We start from the raw sequence: 22,521 nt of genomic DNA on the forward strand, positions 1-22,521 counted from the left end.
CAAAAAAGAAAAGCACTCACCCTTTTCCTTTAGTAGGGTAAAGATTTCAAAGTTGAATCATAACAATATAATGACTACAATTTTCAGTCCTTCCCAGCTAGTTTATCCAAGTTGATACAGTCTTCAGCAGGCGAGAGAACGACCTCACTTTTTTGGAGAAATGTTTCAGGCAGGAAACATGAATGGCATTAGTTGGCTTCAAGCCCTGGGCAGGCCATCCTGAGTACACACGTTTAGAATTACCTAGGGTCAAGGAAAGGATAGTTGCAGTAGTGGAAATATTTGAAAGATTAAAATAACACAGTAGAAATAAAATAAAGCATTTTTTTTAGAGCTTAAAATCTTTGATTAGTTTAGCATTGCAACTTCAAAACATAGGTATTTCAAAAGAGCAGGTCAGAACTCTAACAGGTTTTTAGTTAAAAGTAATTGTACTTTCTTTGGTGAAATATGCATCTGGAAATCATGGAGGCATTTACTGAAATCATAGATTTTTAAGATCCTTGTAAAACTCATATAAAAGTGGTTATTAGCCACACAATACAGGATAACCTCATTACGGTACATAGACCTAAAGAAACTAAATATCAAGGAGGACCCTAGGAAGGATGCTTAATTCTCATTCATAAGGGCAAATAGAATAGACAGCAGCACCCAGATTTATTGACTCCATTGGTCTCCTTGTGGAGCTCCTGTCACCTCCAGATCCTTCTATCCCTAACCTCTACTGTAAGACTCCCTGAACTCCATACCAAAGTTTGGAGAGGCTCAGAACCTGCTTCCATTCCCTGCTGGGTGGAGTCTTTCAGTGGACCTCCATTGTTAGCTCCCATCCTGCTCCTTCTCTTCAATTGCTTCTGTAGTCTATTCTATTTGCCCTTCTGATTTCTTTATAAAGGCACTTAGTTCTATGAGCTTTCCTCTTAGCACTAGCTTTCATGATGCTTCATAAGGTTGGGTATGTTGTGCATCTTTTTAATTGAATTCTAGAAAGTCTTTAAATTCTTTCTTTATTCCATCCTTCACCCAAATGGTCATTGGGTAGATAGCTGTTCAGTTTTCATGAGTTTGTAGGCTTTCTGTTGTTTCTGTTGTTGTTGAGTTCCAGCTCTAATACATGATGGGATGATGAGATGCAAGGGGTAATTAAAGTCTTCTTGTGTGTTTTTTTTTTTTTTTGCAGTTTTCTTTGTGTCCTAGTATATGGTCAATTTTGTAAAAGGTTCCTAGAGGTGCTCACAAGAAGGTATATTGTATTGTGTTCATGTGAAGTATTCTGTAGATATCAGTTAAATCCACTTGACTCATGACACCGATTAGTTTCATTATTTCTCTATTTATTTTTTGTCTTGATGTTCTGTCCATTGATGAGAGTGGGGTGTTGAAGTCTCCAACTATGAATATATGGGGTTTTGATATAAGATTTAGGCTTTAGGTAGAAGTCTGTCTGTGGTAGAAATGAGGACCTTTTGCCCAGTGACTAGTTTGCCCATTTTCTCGGAAAACCTTTTTCCAACCCTTTACTTTGAAGTAATGTCTGTCTTTATTGCTGAGGTGTGTTTCTTTGGTGCAGCAGAATGTTGGTTCCTGTTTTCACATCCATTCTGGTAGCCTGTGTATTTTTAATTGGGGAGATGAGGCCTTTGAGGTTGAGAGATAGTAATGACCAGTGGTTGTTAATTTATGTTATCTTGATGTTGTTGTTGGTAGAATACTTGTTTGTGTTCTTCCTTTTTTTGGTTTTGTGGATATGGGTAATTTGTTTCTTGTGTTTTCCTCAGTATAGATAGCTTCATTGTGTTGGAATTTTCCTTATAGTATCTTCTGTAGGGATGGCTTTGTGGCTAGATACTGTTTAAACTTGGTTTTGTCACGGAATAGCTTGTTTTTCTATCTATGTTTATTGAAAGTTTTGCTGGTTATAGTAGTCTGGAATGGCATATGTGGTCTCTAAGTGTCTGCATGACATATGCCTAGGCCTTTCTATCTTTCATAGTCTCTTTTGAGAAGTCAGGTGTAATTCTTTAGGTTTGCCTTTGTATGTGACTTGGTCTTTTCCCTTGCAGTTTTATTCTTTCTTTATTCTATACACTTAGTGTTTTTTTTTTGGGGGGGGGTTGGTTTTTCCTTTTCCTTTTCTTTTCTTTTCCTTTTTAAAATATTCATTTATTTATTTATGTACACCTACAGGCCAGAAGAGGGCATGATATCACATTATAGATAGTTGTGAGCCACCATGTGGTTGCTGGGACTTTAACTCATGACCTCTGGAAGAGCAGTCAGCCCTCTTAACCACTACACCATCTCCCCAGACCTACACTTAGTGTTTTGATTATTATGTAATTGGGGGGATATTCTTTTCTGCTTCAATCTATTTGGTGCTCTGTAAGCTTCTTTTATTTTTATAGGCTTCTCTTTTTTTTAGGTTTGGGAAGTTTTCTTCTATGATTTTGTTGAAAATATTTTCTAGGTCTTGTAGCTGGGTGTGTTGTTATTCTATTCCTGTTATTTTTAGGTTTAGTCTTTTCATAGTGTCCAAGATTTCTTTGATGTTTTCTTTCAGGAACTTTATAGGTTTAATATTTTCTTTAACTGATGTTTCAATTTCTTCAATTGTATTTTCTACATGTGAAGTTCTCTCTTCCATCTCTTGTAACCTGTTTATGATGCTTGTGTCTGGTGTTCCTGCTCTCTTCACTTGGTTTTCCATCTCTAGGATTGCCTCAGATTGTGTTTTCTTTATTGTTTCTATTTCTGTTTGTAGATCTTGATATTATCACTTAATTCTCCCATTTCATTATATTTTCCTGTATATCTTTAAGGCATATATTGAATTTTTCTTCTGTTTGAATGTATTTTTCTGTAATTCCTGAGGGACCATAATCATTTCACTCAGGTGGTAGAGACAGGAAGGTCAATAGGTCAGGAATTCAATACCAGCATCAACCATATACTGAGTTCTATGTTTCTTGGACTAAATGAGACCCTGACCCCCCCAATATAACATTTTCAAGTTAAGCTACTAGATTAAAAATTGTTCAGTGTTCTAACAGTCCACAGAACCTCCATGTCTCTGTAATTTAAAAATTAATCATAAAACTATTACCAAAGTAGAATCATAAATTACAACCTAAAATGGACATCAGCAAAGTATGATTCAGGAAGCAACTGGGCCCCCATCCCTAATTTTGTAAATAAAGGTTTATTGGAACACACAGGCACTCATTCTTTTACATTCCATCTATGTTTCTCAGTTGTTAAATTGAACAGTTTCCCAGAGACTGTGAAGCCTGCAAACCCTACATTTGCCTCTTTCTTCTTCTTATTTTTTTTTTTACAGAAAAAGAAAAGGCTGTCTCATTATTTTAAGAAAATAAGTAGCCCTTGGAGTAGTGTAAGATAGATGAAAATGTAACAAAATTAAAGAAAAGAGTTTTAAAAGGCTTTTGTTTTAAACAAGCCTGTTCACCAAATTACCTTGCATAGCCTTGGGCTATAAGATAAGGGAACTGAAATAACTGTCTACAACTTTTATGAAAATATTTACTACTCAATAAGCATAAAGGCAAATTCTTCTTAAGAAAGTTTATAAAATATTTACATAAAAGAATTTGCTATTCTTATCTCACATATAAGTTGATAGCTTCTATAACCATCTTTACTGCTATTTCTTCTATTTTTTTCCTGTACAATGCTATAAATATTTCAGAGTAAGACGATGCTACTCTGAGACAGTTTAATGTATTCCACACCATAACGAAATAAACAAAAAGTTTAAAGTAGCCTTTCTAAATAAAACTATCATTTTGTTATGATTTAATTCATTCTGTATTTGTCTTTTACATAACATCCCTGACAAGACAATTGCAGTTCATTACAATGAGAATAATAGTTTGTTCAGACAATTGTGATAGTTTATTACTCTGAATTACATGATGATGATACACTTTAAACTGATCAGCCTAATGCACATATATTAATTCATTTTGTAACACTCATGGTTGGAAAATATGGTGCAATACCAGACACCTTGACTCAGCCAGACATGGTGGCATGCTCATGTGCAGTCCCACCACTTGAAGGCTGAAGTAAAAGGGCATGACTTGAAGTCAGATGAAGGTGGACAGAGCTATGGAGAGAGACTCTAGGTTTGGCATTTGAATAAACGAGGGCTCTTTTCTCTAGTCTTTCAATATTAGTAGTCCCAATTTCTGGAGTCCTGTGCTTCTAAATATTTACATGATTCACAACCAACTGCAGACATTTCTTCAAATGTTCCCCTACCTGAGGGATATTTTGTCTCCTATGAACATACACGTTTCTTTTCTTGTGTGATGCACCTATGATTCACAGCAACACTTGACACGTATTTTCAGGTATTTGATTTTTTTTTTCTTGACTTTTTCTTGAAACTCTATAAAGAAAGATTTTCGTTTCCTGCATTCAGTGTTAGGTAGGCAGCTCCTTAGAATGTGACAATTGTTTACTCTACAAAACTTAGAGAAAGAAGTAGGAAAATAATTAGGAGGCAAATGTATGGAAACCTTAAAATATTGGATGTATTCAAAGTTAGAAAAGTCTGACGTGTTCCTCCAGGGACCTTAGTTATTATAGCATTTTTGGTGAGAATGAGCGAGCACACTTGCCATGGCATCTGTCCTTAGAGTATTTGAGAATAATAATCTCTCTGGTCCTTCCCCAGAGTAGGGCACTCTGATTTTCTACAGTAAAAAAAATATGTCCTGATATCTTCCTGTTGAGCATCCATATTATTGGACACATTCAGAAATAAGTTGAGGACTTTGGAAACTGTAAGACAAACATTTAGGTGACAAAAAGCATTGATTTTTTTTTTCTGAAGTAAAAATGCCTTTATAAAGTAGTAAATAGAATCCTTTGTGGTCAGTTACAAATAAAATAGGTGAAATTGGCCTCTTCTGAACTATGTATTGATTCCATGTTCATAAACACATTTTTTGTCCAATATTCTGTGATTCTTGCTCAATCTTCATAAAATGATACAAGAATGTAAGTAAACAAGTGAAATGTTATGTTTGTTGCATTGACATGGTGACATGTGCTTCTTTGTCATTTAAAGCCAAATTTTCTTAGTGCTTTTTGATTCATGTGAATTTATATAACATGTATTTATCAAACTTTTATTTGTGTTAAGTCTGATTAAAATTATATTAGGGGAAATATTTTTATGTAACCTAAATAGTGAAAACTGCATGTGTGGGACCAACAGAAGTTTTAACATAAAAAAAACAAACCTGTTATGTGCTACCCCACTCCCAAGTTTCTAACAATAAACTTATGTATAATATGAAGATGAATAATTATCTTTAATTTATAACTTTAGCAATGGTTGGTTCTTAAATAGATATTTCATACTTTTTTTTAAAAAGGACAACAGATTTTTTAAAAATCTAGTGAAACATCAGAAAGAAATACTTATAAAATACTTTATGCATGACATAAAGAGTGGGTACTGGAAATACATAAATAGTTCTTAAACCCAATAAAGAAACAAGCCACTTAATTAAAACATGCCCAGCAGAGTAGCACACACCCTTCACAGACAGTAATATGCAGAGAGAAAAATGATAAGGAAAGATGCTCGTACTGTACATCACTAGGGAATTACAAATTATAGCAATGAGCCAATATTATACATAGGCTGCAATGAGAATATTCTGGAACACTTAATGGTACAAATGCCTGCAGGGACACAGAGCAGCAGGAACCTTCTTAGTTGGTGGTCATCTCCTAAGAGGCTGTTAGGATTAGGGTGTGGCCCTGCTCTGCTGTGTTTTTTCATATTATATGACACAGTTGGCTTTCTTGCTGTGCCTCACCTGGGATTCCTGGTTTGGCTTGGTCCCCAGCTGCTGATACAGATGACAGCACTGTACACCTGGTTTCATGTGTGTGCCTGACCCATGATTTCCTGTTTCAAAGCCAGTTCCACCTCTCATCTCTTTGCTGGATTTTACAGTTTTACATTCAAATGCAGATGCCTGAGCTCCAAGAGATGCTGGGCTAGTTGGTTGTATTATCTGTGCAGACTCTCAGCTATCTAGGTGCATAAGGATGTAGCTGTATTTTCTGTTTTACTTATTTTATTTAAAAATTAGATCAGAATAAAAGAACTCAAATTAGCCTCAAATAAACACTCAGGTAAGTGGGTTATGTAATAAATTTTTGTCAGTGGAACCAGTGAACCTTGTGAATTCATTGCCATCCAATAACTTCTGAAAGACATAAACATGCTTGCCTATGTATCTGTCATAACATGTTCATGAGAGTGGCACAGATATGCTGGGAGAAATTTGGGGAGCATTTTTGATGTTGTTGTTTCCCTGCACACTACATATACTCTTCCTATTGTGATCCACTCACAATCATATTACTTTATATTTCCTAATTGGAGTTGAAAAAGTATGTGTACGTAAATGTTGACAGTGTAATTATTTGTAACTGCCAACACTTGGATGCAAGAATAATATCCTACAGCAATTAAATGGGTAAACTCTGATATATCCAAATGGAATATTACTCAGCAATTAAACAATTAAAATGTGCTGTGAAGGGATTAGATGTGGAGAAACCTTAAATGTCTGTTACTAAGTAAAATTAAAAAGTCAATCTTAAAATGACACTACTGTATCATTCCAACTCTGTCACTCTCTGAGAAGAGTAAAATATAAAGACACTCAACATTCATGGATGTTGTCAGGAAAATGAAGAATAAGCACAACAGAGGGAATTTTTATAGTGTGATACTATCCATGTAATAAGTTTGTGGTGGAAACCTCTCATGCATTTCTTAAAGATACAGTGTACAACAGAAATGAATGATCTCTCAATGAAATACTTTCATTAATAATGATGTGGCAATAGAAGATTCCGGTTGTGCTAAAGGTACACAGTAAAAGATGAACTCTCTGCATGTATATTTATTTGGTAATCTGTGGGTAAATATGAACACCTTGCTGTATAGCCACATTTTGTCTCTTAGTGTAATACTGTTAGAAAACTAATGAGCAATTTAAAACTAGTTCTAAGGCAAGTTAATGTTGAAAGGGTAACACCTCAAAGGAATTAGACATTTAACATTTTCTCCACACTGCTACAGTTAACTAAATGGAATGGATAGCCATTTCTCTCAAGGTACATGGCCCTAATTCATTGCTGCCAATTGCAGGTGTTCTGTGCTTTAAAAAAAATCAACTGCATTATGACTGACAACATCCTTCTCTTGCTTTATTTAAGTGCTTCAAGGCCTGAAATGGCTGTGCTTGTTGGTTACAAGGGATTTACCACCATCTTCTGACATCTGATGACACCAGACATATACATGGTGAACAGACAAACAAGCAAACAAATCAGCCATACACATAAACTAAATACTTAAAACATTCTTTTTACATACCTATGAAATCCTCAAAGAATAAATAAAGAAGAAATATTTGATTAAGACTTGAGATCTCTTTCTAGAATGTTCATGGAAGGAGGGAGGGGGGATGTATCTTTCGATAAATGTTCTAATTAAGACTCTCAAGTTCCCTCCATCCCCACCACCCAGCAATGGGCAAAAAGACACCTTGTTAATGGTGGTGTTCTTACATAAGTCAGGGGTATAGCAGATGACAGTCCTTTGTTCACCCTAGTTTGATGCCTGACTTGATGGCCATAGCAGTCTTATACCTAGGACTCATAAAAAAATCAAATCAAATCCAGGCAGCACAGTGCAAGGTAGGAAAGACAGACAGAGACCAGTAGACCACCATGACACCCATAGACTTGGCCTCCAACGCATGACACAGGTAGGCCATAGACACCCACTTGCTGCCACACCAATCAGCAGGGATGGTGGATGAGACCCAGAGGCCTGCCAGCCATATGGCCAACCTGCAGAAGGATCCACCATGATGTGGGAGCATGTATGCAGTGGTCACATGGGAGAGAAGGAGAAGTGGAGCAGCTTGTGCATTATAAAGAAAGATGGAAGTGGAGTCTGGAGGGTGGAGAGAAATAGCCTGTTGAGTGGCTATACCCTCCACCTGAAGCCATGGTGAGGTCCCAGCTTGAGCTACTGCTGAGGTCTATGTCTGAGTCCACTGCTAAGAAGATTCAGTGGTTGGTGGCATTTTATCACTAGAGAACATAGAGATGTCCCTGATTGGGGCAGCCACCAGAGACCACATGGAGATCAGACCCTGCTCTTAGCCTGGAAACCACAGCAGAGCTGGCCCTTGTGGTAGTGATGGGGAGGGTGTTGGGATTTGGGGTGCAGGTGAGCCAACCCCAAGAGAGCCGGCACTGCTTTTTCCCCATTGCCCCTCACCACATGCAGCAGGCAGAAGAGCTGCCCCTGGGGTCATGAGAGTAGGAGAGCACTTAGAGAACTTGCTTACATTTCTTCTGAGTAGCACAGTAGAGCTGGCTATGGTGGCAAGGAAAGGGGGTGGGAGCTTGGTGGTTGAGGGTGAGGTTTGGATGGGCAGATGAGCCTACCCCAATGGCACGAACAAAGAAGGATGGGCTGCACCACTCATCTGACATTAGGTGCCCTGGGTAGGGAGGAGACGCTGTCTGGAAAACTCACCTACGGATATGAGAGCTGGTGAGCTATCCTTGCGTCTCACTGGCATTGGCCCTAGTAGAAGGGGAAATGGTGAACTGGCTCCAAGGGGGTGAGCTTGGAGAGCTGATCCTGCCACCCCTCCACTCCTTGCCATGAGGTGGCCTGCAGTGGAAGAGAGGAAAGAGGGGAGAGAAGATGCCCTCCAATTTCTTGGCCTCCAGTCCCCTGCCTCCTGAGGCAGTTGGGAGAGCTAACACCAAGGAAATGCCAAGAGTGAGCTGTTCCTGCCTCTAGCCAGCTATAGCACTAGGGAGAGCAGACCCTGCACCTGGCTTGGGCAATACAGGGGAGCTGGCCCTGATTGTGAAAGGCATGGATGAGCCAGTTCTTGGAGTGTGAGAGCTGGGGTATACGGTGTGAAACTCACAGGGAATCAATAAAAAGTGAAAAGAAAATAAGACTATCAAAACATTAACTTGCTGAAGATAGGCTTAAAGTCCTGGCAACTCTTGGGATTTGTTCTTAAGAAGGTTCTGGGGGATTTGATGACCCTCATATCACCTGCAAATCCAGCACTGAACTTATGTTACTAGAAATAAGCTATGAAAACAAGGAAAGTTTGGAGAAAATAATGTGCCTAGATATTGTAATGAGATTAATTTCTGAATTGTTTGATTATGAAAATGAATGAACTCTTTAATATTCATGACAAAATTATTTAAGAGAATTGAAGCCTATGTAAATATTTAATAAATAAGATTATACTCTGTTTTAAGTTTAAATGATGCCAGAATTCATGTAATTTAACAAAATTTAGGGATAAGTTATTTGATAGCACATATAGCCAGAGAAGAACCCTACTAAAGGCCTTAAGAGAGACAAATCAATGACGATTTTGACAATTACCACAGTACCTACTTATAACCCACTTCTCCAGCATCAGCTATGCTGTTTTGATGTAACCGTGCTCACTATTACATTTTTGGGAGACAACAATGGCACATCATAGCACCATACAGGAATGACTACATATTCCACTTGGTGAGTCTGTGGGGAGGTGGTCACCAGAGGAGCCTGACACTCACTGCACTCTGCATATCTAGACTCAGCTGTAAAGGGAGGTCTAGACAGTTTCTAAATTGTTTTTTTTTCTATTCATAAGTTCCCATGGACTTCAAGTTTTATTGTGTACTAGACAATAAGAAGAATAACACCATAATGAGGATACGTGGAAACGTGGCAAAGAGAACAATCCTAAATCATAAAGAAAAAAGAAATATGAATTACAACTCTCCTTTTTATCAAATACATGAATAATAAATTCATGTATATATCTTTATACATAATGTACTGCATGTGTTTCTGAATTTAAAAGTATTATAGAAGATGCCAGATTTTGTAAATATTGTGAGTTCTGGGAGCTTAGAAGCTAAGTATTTGATGCTGAATGACAGCCGACAGATTACCAGCATTACCACATACACTTACCTGACCTTGTTCATTTTGTGTGTGTACAGGTGCATGTGGAAGGGTATATGTGTCTATGGGAGGATGTGTGTGTATATGGGTGTGTATGTGTGCATGTGGTGGTATGTACACATGTGTTTGTGTGTGCCTGTGAGAGATATGGGTGCATGTGTCTGTGTGGTGTTTGCCTGTGGGGATATATATGTACATATGGGTGGTATTTGTGCATGTGGGAAGTTATGTGTGCATGTGTGTGGGTGTATTGGCATGTGTGTGTATGTATGTATGTATGTATGTGTTCATGTGGGAGGTATTATGTGTCTGTGTGGGTGTGTATTTGGGAGTATGTGTAGTGCGCACACATGCGTGCTCACACGTACCTGTGTGTGTGTGTGTGTGTGTGTGTGTGTGTGTGAGTGTGTGTTTGTGTTTGTCTGTAACTGACCTGAGTTACAGACTGTCCCTCAGGTGCTGTTACTTGGGAGACAGCTTCTCTCATTGGCCTGGAGGTCACAAAATAAACTAGGTTGACTGGCAAGTGACCCTCCTGTTTCCTTCCCTTATGCTAAGATTATACTGTACACCAACAATTTTCTTTTCATTTATTTTTTATACCTGGTGCTGGGGACAAATAAAATATCTCATGCTCAAAATCAAACACTTTAATTTAAAAAAAATTTAAATTTTTTGAGAATTTCATATAACATGTTTAGGCCATACTCCTTTCTCTCCAGCCTCTTACTCCCAAATAGATCACCTCCCACCTCTCCACCCTCCCAAGATCATGCTCTCTCTTTCAGAAAAAACGTTGAGAAATTCAAGGCTTCATAATTCCTGTGTGGGACAGTCTGAAATGCTGGAGCAATTGGGATCAGAAGTTTTCTTCGAAGCTGTCCTGGGAGCTCTGAGGCACAGCAACTAAAGCACTTGTTGCTGGAACATGAAAGATACAGGATGCCAGCATCCAGCTGGCTGGGAGGTATGAATCCTGTCAGGTCTGATCCAGCATCAGTGTCTGGTTCTTTTGGTCTTAAAACATATAATTTCTTGCCAAGGGACAGAACATTCTCCACAGTTAAGTGGAGACTGGGGACTGACTTTCACACAGTCTCTGGTGCCCCATATTTGGCCATGTCCCTTTGTTGGGGAGGCCCAATGTCACTTGGAGGAAGGATCGCAGACTACCAAGAAGAGACTTGATACCCTAGCACCATACTCATGCAGAGGAGGTCCCTCTCAGTCACAGTCATAGGGAAGGGGGATTGGGATGAAAGTGGGAGGGAGGGAGGAATGGGAGGATACATGGGATGGGATAGAAAATGAGATGTACTATGAATTATTTTATTTTTCAATAAAAATGTGTTTAAAAACATATAATTTCTCACAAGCATTATACACTCCTAAAATTATAAATGTCTGAGGTGTGCAGGACGCACAGAACAAGTAAGGCTGGTTCTCTGTTCTTTGTATGAGCAGAAGAAAGACACCTTCAAATCTTCATTCATGCCACACGAAGAATGACATCTAAAAAACCCCAACAAAACCCTAAACAATACAAAAGAAGCAACAACCAAAAAGCACACACACACAACCACCCCCTCCCCCCACACACAGTATAGTCTGATTTGTGCTGGTCAACTATTCCTGAGCATGGGACCTACCCTTGCATGTGGTTGATACCTAGTGTCACTCCACTGAAGAACACTGACTTTTCCTTTTCTAGTAGCTTTCAGTTAAACATAGCTTCTTGTGTAGTATGAAACTTTGTGTATGCTGTCCCTTCTCAACATTGGGATCTTTTTCTTGCCTGAATGTATAAAGGTCTGCACATTCTATTGTAGTTTCTGTGAATTCATGTGGATCAGTCCTATAGTGTCTGGAAAATGATGTTTCCTTGAAATTGGTCACCACCTCTGCTTCTTAACATCTCTTTCTCATAGTTTTCTGAGCTTTGAAGGTAGTGGTGTGGTAAAGACATCACATTTAGGATACACACTTCAACTCACCTAGAAAGTCTTTAACGAGAGAGTCACTTCCGCAGGCCTTAACCACACTCATTTAACTGGCCAGTTTCCCACTTGAAGGAACATTCTCATTGCATAATTTAAGAGGTGTGAAGAGAAGATGAAATTCCCAATAGTTCTTTAGGTTATTTAACGGTCATGAAACCTACTTTATAAACATGATGCTAATTCAGTGAAATAAAAACAAAGGAATCAACATGAATTTTTAAAAGGGAGCATGCCGTGTTTATTTTGTTTTATTCTTACAAGTCTTTTTAAAAATGAAATACTATTATTATTCCAGAATTACAGTAAAAATCACAGTCAAAAATGCTTTCTTTGAGATAGTGAAAATAATAATAGATGCTAATATTATGTTATATATTAAACTTATGTAAACGTCTAGATATACAAATACGTTTAGATGAATTTATGGCATAAGCTTTTCTTTGTTTTTCATTAAAATATTTTTCTCTGTCTGATGTATATGTATGTGTGTATGTGTGTGTACGTGTAGCATTCATACCACAACTTGCATGTGGAGGTCAGAGGACAAACTGTACTATTACTTCTTGCTTTCTTCCTTGTTTGGAGACAGTGTCTCTTACATTCGTTGTTTGGTAAACCAGGTAGCTGGTGGCTGGTGCAGTGCCTCCTAGTGCATCTGCTGGCCCTGCCTCTCATCTTCCAGTAGGGGCTGCACTGGGATTGTAAATGCTTTCCATACTGGGTTTTATGTGAATTCTGGGCATTCAAACTCATGTCACCAGAGTTGCACAGAGAGTACTTTTCCTGAGCCACCTCCCCAGCATCACGAAGTAGGTTCTCTCTGCTGCTTTCTGCTCTCTTCTGAGTAAAGAATTTATTGGAATATTACACATTAAGTTTTTATTTTAAGTTAGAGGAAAATTCTGGTTCTCTGAGCATTTTCTATTTGGCACACATCAAAATAGGTCGACGCTATACTTTGGTGTGAGACAATAGCTCTAACATTTAGAAGTTGCAAGTTTACCCCACACTGTTTATTCTTCTTTTTACGTTTATTTATTGTGTATGTTAGTGGAGGAAGGACAAGGCGATTGCCACAGTATGATATGGGTGGATGAAAAGAGCAACTGGAGGGAATTGGTTTGGCACTTCCAAGTGGGTACCAGGCTGTCGTGCAGATTATCAGACTGGACAGACAGCACATTTGCTGCTGAGCCATCGAGCTGGCCCACTCACTGTTTCCTCAGATTCTAAGAAGTGCTTGTTTAGCTGTTCCACTGTGAATCCTTGAGTTACTTGCTTGTGCTGCTGTTATTTGTTGTGGCTCAAGGACTCTCAAGTGTATCAGTGAGATGCTGGTGTGTCAGGACTCGTTACAGGATTCCTGGGCTGCTTATCCTTTAGAACTCTCTGCTAGGTAGTTCAGCATCCTGTGATGGAGCAGCTTGTGCTTGCTGGCATGAATGACTGAAAGCAAGAAGACGCCTCTCAGCTCACCTATACTTCTGATGGGCTTTAGTCATTTTACAGGGCAGCCCTTAGACAACAGATGGGGCTGGACGTCAGAGTATAAACTCTGGGGCGGGGAGTGGGGCAGGATCATCCGAGTTCAACTTGGAGGTCAGCCAGTGCACACTTAAATGGATACTGTTTGTAAAAATAAAAATGCTTAATTTCTGAAATCCAGATAACCAGCATTCACAGAAACAGATAATTTAATGTATGAGGCTACCCGACTCACACTTCTAATAATGCCTTCAGACTTGTAAATGTAAAAGCAAATATAATCTGTAACTTTAATGTACTCTCACTAACTTTATGTGGAGTATTGACAGCGACAGAATTCTCAAGAGAAAAATCCATTTCCATTATGAATTTTGACGAGAATAGCAATTCAATTTACATTCCAAACAGTTTTCAGATGAAAGTGCATTTGGGTCATTGTTAACCTACACTGTGAAGCTGCTACAGGTGACAGGTTTCAGTTAAAACCTTTGAGTGATTCTATTTTGCAAGGCGTAAACCTTTGAATTTCACCTGAAATTTTTACTAAATCAGAGAAAGAAAAGTAGATAATTATCTTCCACCACCACAGCCCTTCTCTGTCTGTCTGTCTGTCTGTCTCTCTCCTTTCTCTCTTTCCCTGTGTGTAGGTGTCCTTGTGTGCATTCATGTATGTGCACGTGTGTATGTGGGTGTGGAAGCCAGAGGCAGATGACTTCCTCAGTCAGTATTTGCCATATTTTTGGACACAAAGTGTCTCAGTGAGCCTGAACCTTTCAGACTCAGTTAGACTTCCTGGCCCATTGATTCCAGGGATGCTTCAGACTCGCACTAAGGTAACAGACTCACATGCTGCTCCACCGGACTTATGTGGGGACTCAGGTGCTCACATTTGCATAACTCTTTATGGAGACATATCACCAGATTGACTCCACTGAGCTTTTTCATACCCAAATAAAACTGATTCTGTTAAAATGAGAACAATAAACATTAATAGTCATAACATGTCAGAAGCCATATTGAGATACTGAAACGTCATAGGAGGAAAGAAGGATTAAAAGAGTAAAATGTATTTGAATGTTTGGGGTAAGATATATTTCTGTCATTTCAAGCTCAGTTCCTTGGGTTTTTTGTTTGTTTGGTTTGGTTTCTCTGTGTATCCCTGGCTACCCTCTACTCTACTATTTAGACTAGAAGGGCCTCAAACTCACAGAAATCCCCCTATCTCTGGTGGGATTTAAGGTATGTCCCACCATGTCTGGCAGTTACTTTCATCTAAACTCTTTACATGGCTATTGGTTTCAAAATCTGACAATGGTCAAAAAAACGTGACATTTTTATACCTAAAACCTTTTCATATTTGGTAATTTGTGGTTGGTTGTCATTACTGGACTTTATAACCAAATTTCTTTCTTATTTTTTCTCTCGTTTAATATCAAAATATAGTTGAACTAAGATCCTTGGATGAATTTTCAAGTAAAGAAGGCTCCAAGGTACTTTGGCATCTTATTCCATGTTCTTACATTTATAATGAGTTGAAGAAATATGAATAAAAAGAAAATATCTGTACCTTTTAGGAGAACCCAAGTATAAAATGTCAATATACATGGGTTTTCCTTCAAATTCTACTTTTGAGTTTATGTTCAACATTCTACTACTCCATAAAAATGGAAAAGAAAATTATAAGGTTTCTTTTTTCTTTTTTTATTTCACGATTTTTTGTTTGTTTGTTTTTTTGTTTTATGAGACAGGGTTTCTCTGTGTAGTCTTGGCTGTCTGAGTCTCACTTTGTAGATCAGGCTGGCCTGGAACTCACAGTGATCCTCCTCCCTCTGCCTCCTGATTGCTGGGATTAATGCGGTGCCTCTACGCTCAGCATGGTTTCTTTTTTCCTTCACCTTGATTTAACAAAATGGAAGGTATGCTTTCGTTTGCTTTCTCTATTATCACCATCATTTCTTACCTCAGCAAGCCTCCTAAATGCTAAGTAATAAGAAACATATTACTGTTGTTAAATATAGCACTTAAGTGGTCAAAGCAAAAAAGATACTATAAAGTATATTTTCCTATCTTGTTGATTATCCACGTGACCACATTTTGGAGTTTCTTCTCTAAAACTGAGTGGGTCACCCTCTCAGCTTTGCATTACTGTCTTGCAGTACATATGATTCATGAGAAGTAGGATTGGCTGTTTTAGACTGCTATGAATCTTTAGACATGGAGAAAAGAATGTCTAAGTAGCAATAATCCTTGGTATTTAGGCTTGTAAGTCCAAGGGCTGTGTGGGCTACAGATTGTTATCGAAATAAAAAAGATACATGGTATATGGCATAGTGTTTGCCTAACATCTATAATTTCCTGGCTTTAATCTCTAGTACTTCAGGGAAACAAAATCATGGTGTGACCTTTTCTTTTTGCGTATGCAATGGCATTTGCATTTTCTGAACATGGAAATATGATGAGCAAGTCTGAATACAGGAAGAAATAAAATAAGCAAAGAAGAGTACATTCTACTTCTAAGTTTGTTCTAATATTGAATTTCAAAGCATAACATTCATTGAGAAGATCTTGTTTTTCTTCCTTGGAATATAACCATGGATGAGAAATCTTAACACTCATGGGAGAATGAGGGTAACATTATGTTAATTCTGACTCAAAAGAACTTGAGCCCAGTACCTGACACAAACAACACTGAGAACATTTGTATCACTCTGTTCTCTCTCATCCAAGGCTTGGCATATGTCAAATCCATGGTGGGTGATTTATTTTGGAAGAACCAGGAGAGAACATAACAGAATACCCTCTTTCTCTCCCCTAGGCTGTTCTTCGGACAGAGACCTTCCCAATGCCTTGTTCACAGTTACTAGCTTATAATCAGTCCCTAGAGTTTCTGCTAGGTTCTTGGCACTCACCATCCAAGTGGGCAAAAATAATATGGAGCTAGAGAATTGTGGTGATGCAATATTCTGAAAATATATCTTAAATTCTAAGACTGGAACATTTGATGGACCTCACAGCTAAAGCTATTAATTCTCCTTGAGGTCATTTAAGAGTTCAGAATTTTGTGTACCCAAACGGGCTTTAAAAGAACAATGTAACAATCCATCTTATTTGCCTCGGATTTTCCATGAGAGTCAATTTTTATAATCTAAGCTAATGCATAGTTGCAATCTTAAGTTATATATTTATCCATACAACAGACACATAGAGGATGGATGACACAGGAAGCCCGACATAGAGAAGATTCAAATATGAACTCTTTCCTGGTTAAATGACTAAACGAGGAAGTGCCTTTATTTCTTTCACGTGGCTGCTATGCATTATGGGTAACTCAGAGTGAATCATGACTGCATTGTAATCTACACAGAGAATGAGGAAGGAAGCTGACTTTTGAAAATGACAGAGATGATTGCGCTCATTAGCCCAAAGTTTCTGTTTTTACCTACGTAAGATCAAACCCATCAAAAATTATAATTGATGAAGAAGTGGCCAATGAGGTCTCTCCCTTGGCAGTGGTGCTATTGGTACTTGGTGGTTACTGAGCTAGATGGTCACTTTCCTTGGAAGGCATGGCCGCCAGTAAGGGGCTCATGCCCCAGGGATTGCCTTCACCATGCATTAATTAAATTCAGATGGTTATAAATAATGTCAACAATAAGGAGGATATAAAGTTGGCAGAGAGACAGGGTGGGGCTACTATACTAGTTGGAAGAATGTTAAGGTGGATATACTTTAAAATAAATAAAATATTATTACAACAAAGGCGAATTTCAGAAACTTTCTCACATGCCAGATATGGGCAAGAGTAGAGCTACCAGCAGCCACAGCCAGTCTGAACACATAGCCTGTGTACCAAGCACCAGATTTTCTAAATCAGTGGGACTGAGGCTGCTGAATAGGAAGATGATCTGTCTGGGTTGCAGATCCCCTGTCTTCAACCACTTCCTGTGTCTATTCTGTTTGTCCTTCTGAGTGAGAATTAAACATTCTCTTTAGGGTCCTCCTTGTTATTTAGCTTATCTAGTTCTGTTTATTGTACTGTGATTATCCTGCATTATGTGGTTAATATCCGCTTATGAGTGAGTATTTACCATGTGTGTCTTTCTGGGTCTGGGTTACCTCATTCAGGGTGAACTTTTCTAGTTTCATCCATTTCCCTGCAAATTTCAAGATTTCCTTGTTTTTAATAGCTGAGTAGTGTACCATTGTGTAAATGCACCACAGTTTATTTATCCATTCTTCAGTTGAGGGGCATCTATGTTGTTCCCAGATTATGGCTGTTACGAATAAGGCGCTATGAACATAGTTGAACAAATGTCCTTGTTGTATGCTGGAGCCCAGGAGTGGAATAGCTGGGTCTTGAGGTAACACTGTTCCCAGTTTTCTGAGAAAGTACCAGCTTGCTTTCCACAGTGGTTGTACAAGTTTCAACTCCCACCAGAAATGGAGGAGTGACTGCTCCCCTTTCTCCACATCCTCACCAGCATGTGTTGTCACCTTAGTTTTCATTTTTGCCATTCTGATGGGTGTAAGATGGTATCTCAGAACTGTTTTGCTTTGCATTTTCCTGATAACTAAGGACATCGAACATTTCTTTAAGTGTTTCTCAGCCATGTGATATTCCTCTGTTGAGAATTTTCTGCTTAGCTCTGTACTCCATTTTTTAAATTCCATCATTTGGTTTGATGGTGTTTAATTTCTTGAGTTCTTTATATATTTTGGATATTAGCCCTTTGTTGGATGTAGGGTTGGTGAAGCTCTTTTCTCCATCTGTAGGCTGTCATTTTTTTTTGTTGACAGTGTCCTTTACCTTACAGAAACTTTTCTGTTTCATAATGTCCCACTTATTAATTGTTTTTCTTAGAGCCTGAGCTAGTGGTGCTCTCTTCAGGAAGTTGTCTCCTGTGCCAGTGAGTTCAAGGCTCTTCTTCACTTTTTTTTCTAACAGATTTAGTGTACTTGATTTTATGCTGAGCTCTTTAATCCACTTCAACTTTAGTTATGTGCATGGTGATAAATAAGGGTCTATTTGGCTTGGAGAGGTGCCTGCCATAGAGGTCCTCTGAAAGACTCCAGCCAGCAGGGGCAACAGAAGCAGATGCTGAGACAGACAGACAAACATTGGAGTAGAACACAGGGAGTGTTACAGAAGAGTTGGGGGTAGAAGAACATGGAGGGGACAGAAGCTCCACAAGAAGACCAATGGAGCTAACAAATATGCAGAAGGATGCACCAGCCAAGGACCATGCATGGCGAGCTCCTAGACCCTCTGTTCAGATGTAGTAGATAGCAGCACATTCTCTTTGTGGTTCCTATAAGAACCTGCATCTGACATGAACTGTGGTGTCCACTCTTTGGTCACTTTCCCTAGTGGGGAAACCTTTCCAGGCCACAGAGGAAGAGGATATAGGCAGTCCAGATGAGACTTGATAGGCTGGGGTCAGATGATAGGGGAGGACAGCTCCCCCTTTCTGAGGACGAGGGGAAGGCAGGATGCAGGTGGAGGGAGCAAGAAGGCTACCATCGGGATGTAACACAAATAAGTTAAAAAAGAAGAAGAAGAAAGAAATTCCCTGTCTTGAAAAATAAGAATAAGCTCATACACACTTGGCATTTAATTTCCCTTACCCACTTCTGATATGCATCCCCTCCTACACCGGGGGATCATAACTGCTGTGCTGTGCCAAGACAATAAAAGTTCTCAATGCCCATGTGGTATGCCTCTGACAAGTTATGCTCTCAGTTTATATTTGTTATTCAGACAGTTTATTGATTATAAAACAGCAACGATGGAGATATTAACTACAAATTGCCCCTTTGATAATGCAGCATATAACAAATGGCATCTACATGAAGTTTCTTTTATTCAGTATAAGAAATATGTAAGTGCTTAATAGTAACTATTTAGAGTAATAATGAACTCATTTAATACAGAATCAAGTGCATCAGAGTTTAATTTCATTAACTCTGAGGATGTAGAGTAGAATACCTGTGTACTCCATCTTTTTATATATGAAAATCTGATCCAAGTCATGATTATGGTGAAGTATTTACAAAAGAAACCAGCCTCATCAAAACTTCCTGGCCCTGCTTACATTACAGGACAGAGGGACATCAGCATGAGGTTTAGCTGTGCACCCATTATTTATGTTGTTGGTTTTGACCTCACTCCAGATGGCAGACAGTTTTTGTTGAGTTTTCATGTATAATGGTAGAACATCAATAATTGAGCTATTATATCTTTCTTCCAATGTTTAGAATGTGTACCATGACAGTGAGTCCAGAAGTTAAATGTGAAGCCACATTGATCTGAGGCTATGTATGCTCAACATATGGTGCTTATATTATAATTGAATTCTCATGTCTCTCACATGTTTTTATTGTAGGTCTAAACATAACCCAGGAGACAAGCTTTATACATTGAAGTGGCTAAAACTCTGTTCATACATTTCTGTATTCAAATGAAGGCAACATCAGGGAAGCAACTTCTTGGCCAGTACCATCTTGTTTTCTCCATGTACAGGGCAGGGGATTTTTATACTTCTTTAAAGAAACAAAAAAACAAACCATGGAATACATAACCTAGATCCTATTTACAATCTTTTAGATTAAATTTATTTATTTTTACTTTACATATGTTTTCCTTGTATATATACATATACACACACACACACATATATATATATACAAATATACATATATATACACATACATACATATACACATACACATCCATATACATATACATATGTGCATGACAAAAATAAATTCAGCCAGAACTGTCCCATCCTATCTTCCTGGCAGATTTTTCTTTCTTTTGGAGCTGTGCAGGATTGTCTGCACCTCATCTGCACATTTGCATCTATACATACATACATACATACATATATATGTATACACATATATACATATTGTGTGAATTCTGGAGCTGGATTTGTGGACAGTTGTAAAACAATACATGAATGCTGGGCATTGAATGCAGGTCCTCTGCAAGAACAAGTATTCTTAACCACTTATTAATCTCAGTAGCCCTGCATGTTTTATTGAATCAAGGCTTATGATTGTTTATGGTGACCTATGAACTGTCTCTCACAAACAGCTCCTTCACAGAGGTTTCTGTTTGGGTGCTCTGGTTGAAATGGAACAGGTCCATTCAAAGAAAAATCTGCCAGGAAGACGGGAGAGGGCAGTTCTGACTCAATTCACTTTTGTCATTTCGTGCTCTTAGGTCACTCAATCAAGGTTTGAGAGTTTATGACACTTTGCGAGTATTTTGTTGAGTATTTTTGCATCAATGTTCATAAGAGAAATTGGTCTGAAATTCTATTTTTTTGTTGGGTCTTTGTGGGGTTTAGGTATCAATGTGACTGTGGCCTCATAGAAGGAATTTGGTAATATTCCGTCCATTTCTATCTTTCGGAATATCTTGAACAATATCGGTATTAGCTCCTCTTTGAAGAACTGGTAGAATTCTCAGAGGAAGGATAGCAAGTTACCAAGAAGAGACTCGATATTCTAAGAGCATATATAGGGGGAGGAGGTCTCCCTCAATCACAGACATGGGGGGGTGAGAGGGGGGAAGTGGGAGGGAGGGAAGAATGGGAGGAAACAGGGGAAGGGCTAACAATTGTGATGTAATATGAATAAATTAATTAAAAAAAAAGAGTTTATGACTCTGGGTGTGGTGAAGCATAAGGGCTTCTCTTTAACTTACTTGTTGTCAGACTGAGGTGAAAGTCACACAAAGGAAGCTCACGAACAGACACTACCTGATAACTAATAAAGGCAGGAAAGGTAAGGACAGCAAATGTGCAGATGATTTGCAGACAATACTGCGGAGACAGTGATACTGCCATTATCTGACTGAAGGTAATCATTGTGAGCTTGAAGAAAATGTTACAAGCCCACACAGACCCCTAGACATGCAAATGGTCTTTGGAAGCTAGACAGCTATGATGCTGATCTAAAGTTACTAGAAAATTCATCACACTGAGCATTTTGTGAGACGCCACCCTGATTTCTTCCTAATAATTAGATAGATTCATATGTATTTACCATGGCTAGGCCTGCTAAATAAACACTGTCATTATCTAACATCTCTGAAAATTTTAAAGTAATTTAAAATGAGCATATCAGCATGCCCAAAGGAATTGCTCTACAGATTTAAGAAAAAGAAAATACAGTGCATAATATAGTCATGTTGATTTAGAAAGTCTTGTCTCCTTGGTGTCCTCTACTCCCTCTGGCTCCCTTTCTGTCTCTTCATGAGCCCCGAGGAGAGGGATTTGACGGAGACATCCAATTTAGAGCTGAGTGTTGCAAAGTCTCTCATTCTCAGTGTAATGTTCAGCTGTGAGACTGCTTTTTTCCCCATCTGGTACAGGAAGAAGAAGTGTGATGCCATACATTCATAATATCAGTGACAGGGAGGCTAACATACTTGACTCTGACTTAGATAAATGATGAAAAAAAGTGGTTTTAATAAACTAAACTTTTCTTATTTATTAGCCAGAACTGAATTTTCTTTAGTTTCCTCAATTTGTTATATAATGTGCAATATCTATGCCCCACCCTGGATTTTAGATATAAAAACAAATTGAAAAAATAGAGAAGAAATGGGAATTTAATTCTTACCCTGCTTTTTTATGCACTGTACATTTGGTTTAGAATTTTTGACACAAGTCATAATAAAACAGGACAAGCAGAACTAGAGAAGTATTGGAGAATCTAATGTATATTGGAGGACATGAGTCTTTGTAAATATAATCTTTGTAAATGTTTTCTCTTTTTGACCAAGTCTTAACTCAATATTTTTCATAATGTATATGAACATTGTGTGCCTCAGGGTGAATCGCGGTGGTAGAGTCATGCCGGTGTGCACAAAACCCTAGATTCCATTGCTAGCCACAAAAGGACAAAAACAAGCAAAGGACAAATAAAACCACTTTCTCTTGTATCTATAAACATTTA

General features: G+C 38.4%; 1 non-coding gene and 1 pseudogene across 1 annotated transcript; one reads left to right on the plus strand and one right to left on the minus strand.

Annotated features, from left to right (window-relative positions):
• Positions 1-22,521, minus strand: part of LOC127194142 (solute carrier family 25 member 36-like) — a 54,064-nt pseudogene that overhangs the window by 21,959 nt on the left and 9,584 nt on the right.
• LOC127194905 (small nucleolar RNA SNORA48) lies at positions 7,579-7,723 on the plus strand. Its single transcript, XR_007831297.1, has one exon. It is a non-coding gene; the product is annotated as a small nucleolar RNA SNORA48 (small nucleolar RNA).

Source organism: Acomys russatus, chromosome 10 (assembly GCF_903995435.1).
Source record: "Acomys russatus chromosome 10, mAcoRus1.1, whole genome shotgun sequence".
In the NCBI taxonomy this organism is placed as follows: domain Eukaryota; kingdom Metazoa; phylum Chordata; class Mammalia; order Rodentia; family Muridae; genus Acomys; species Acomys russatus.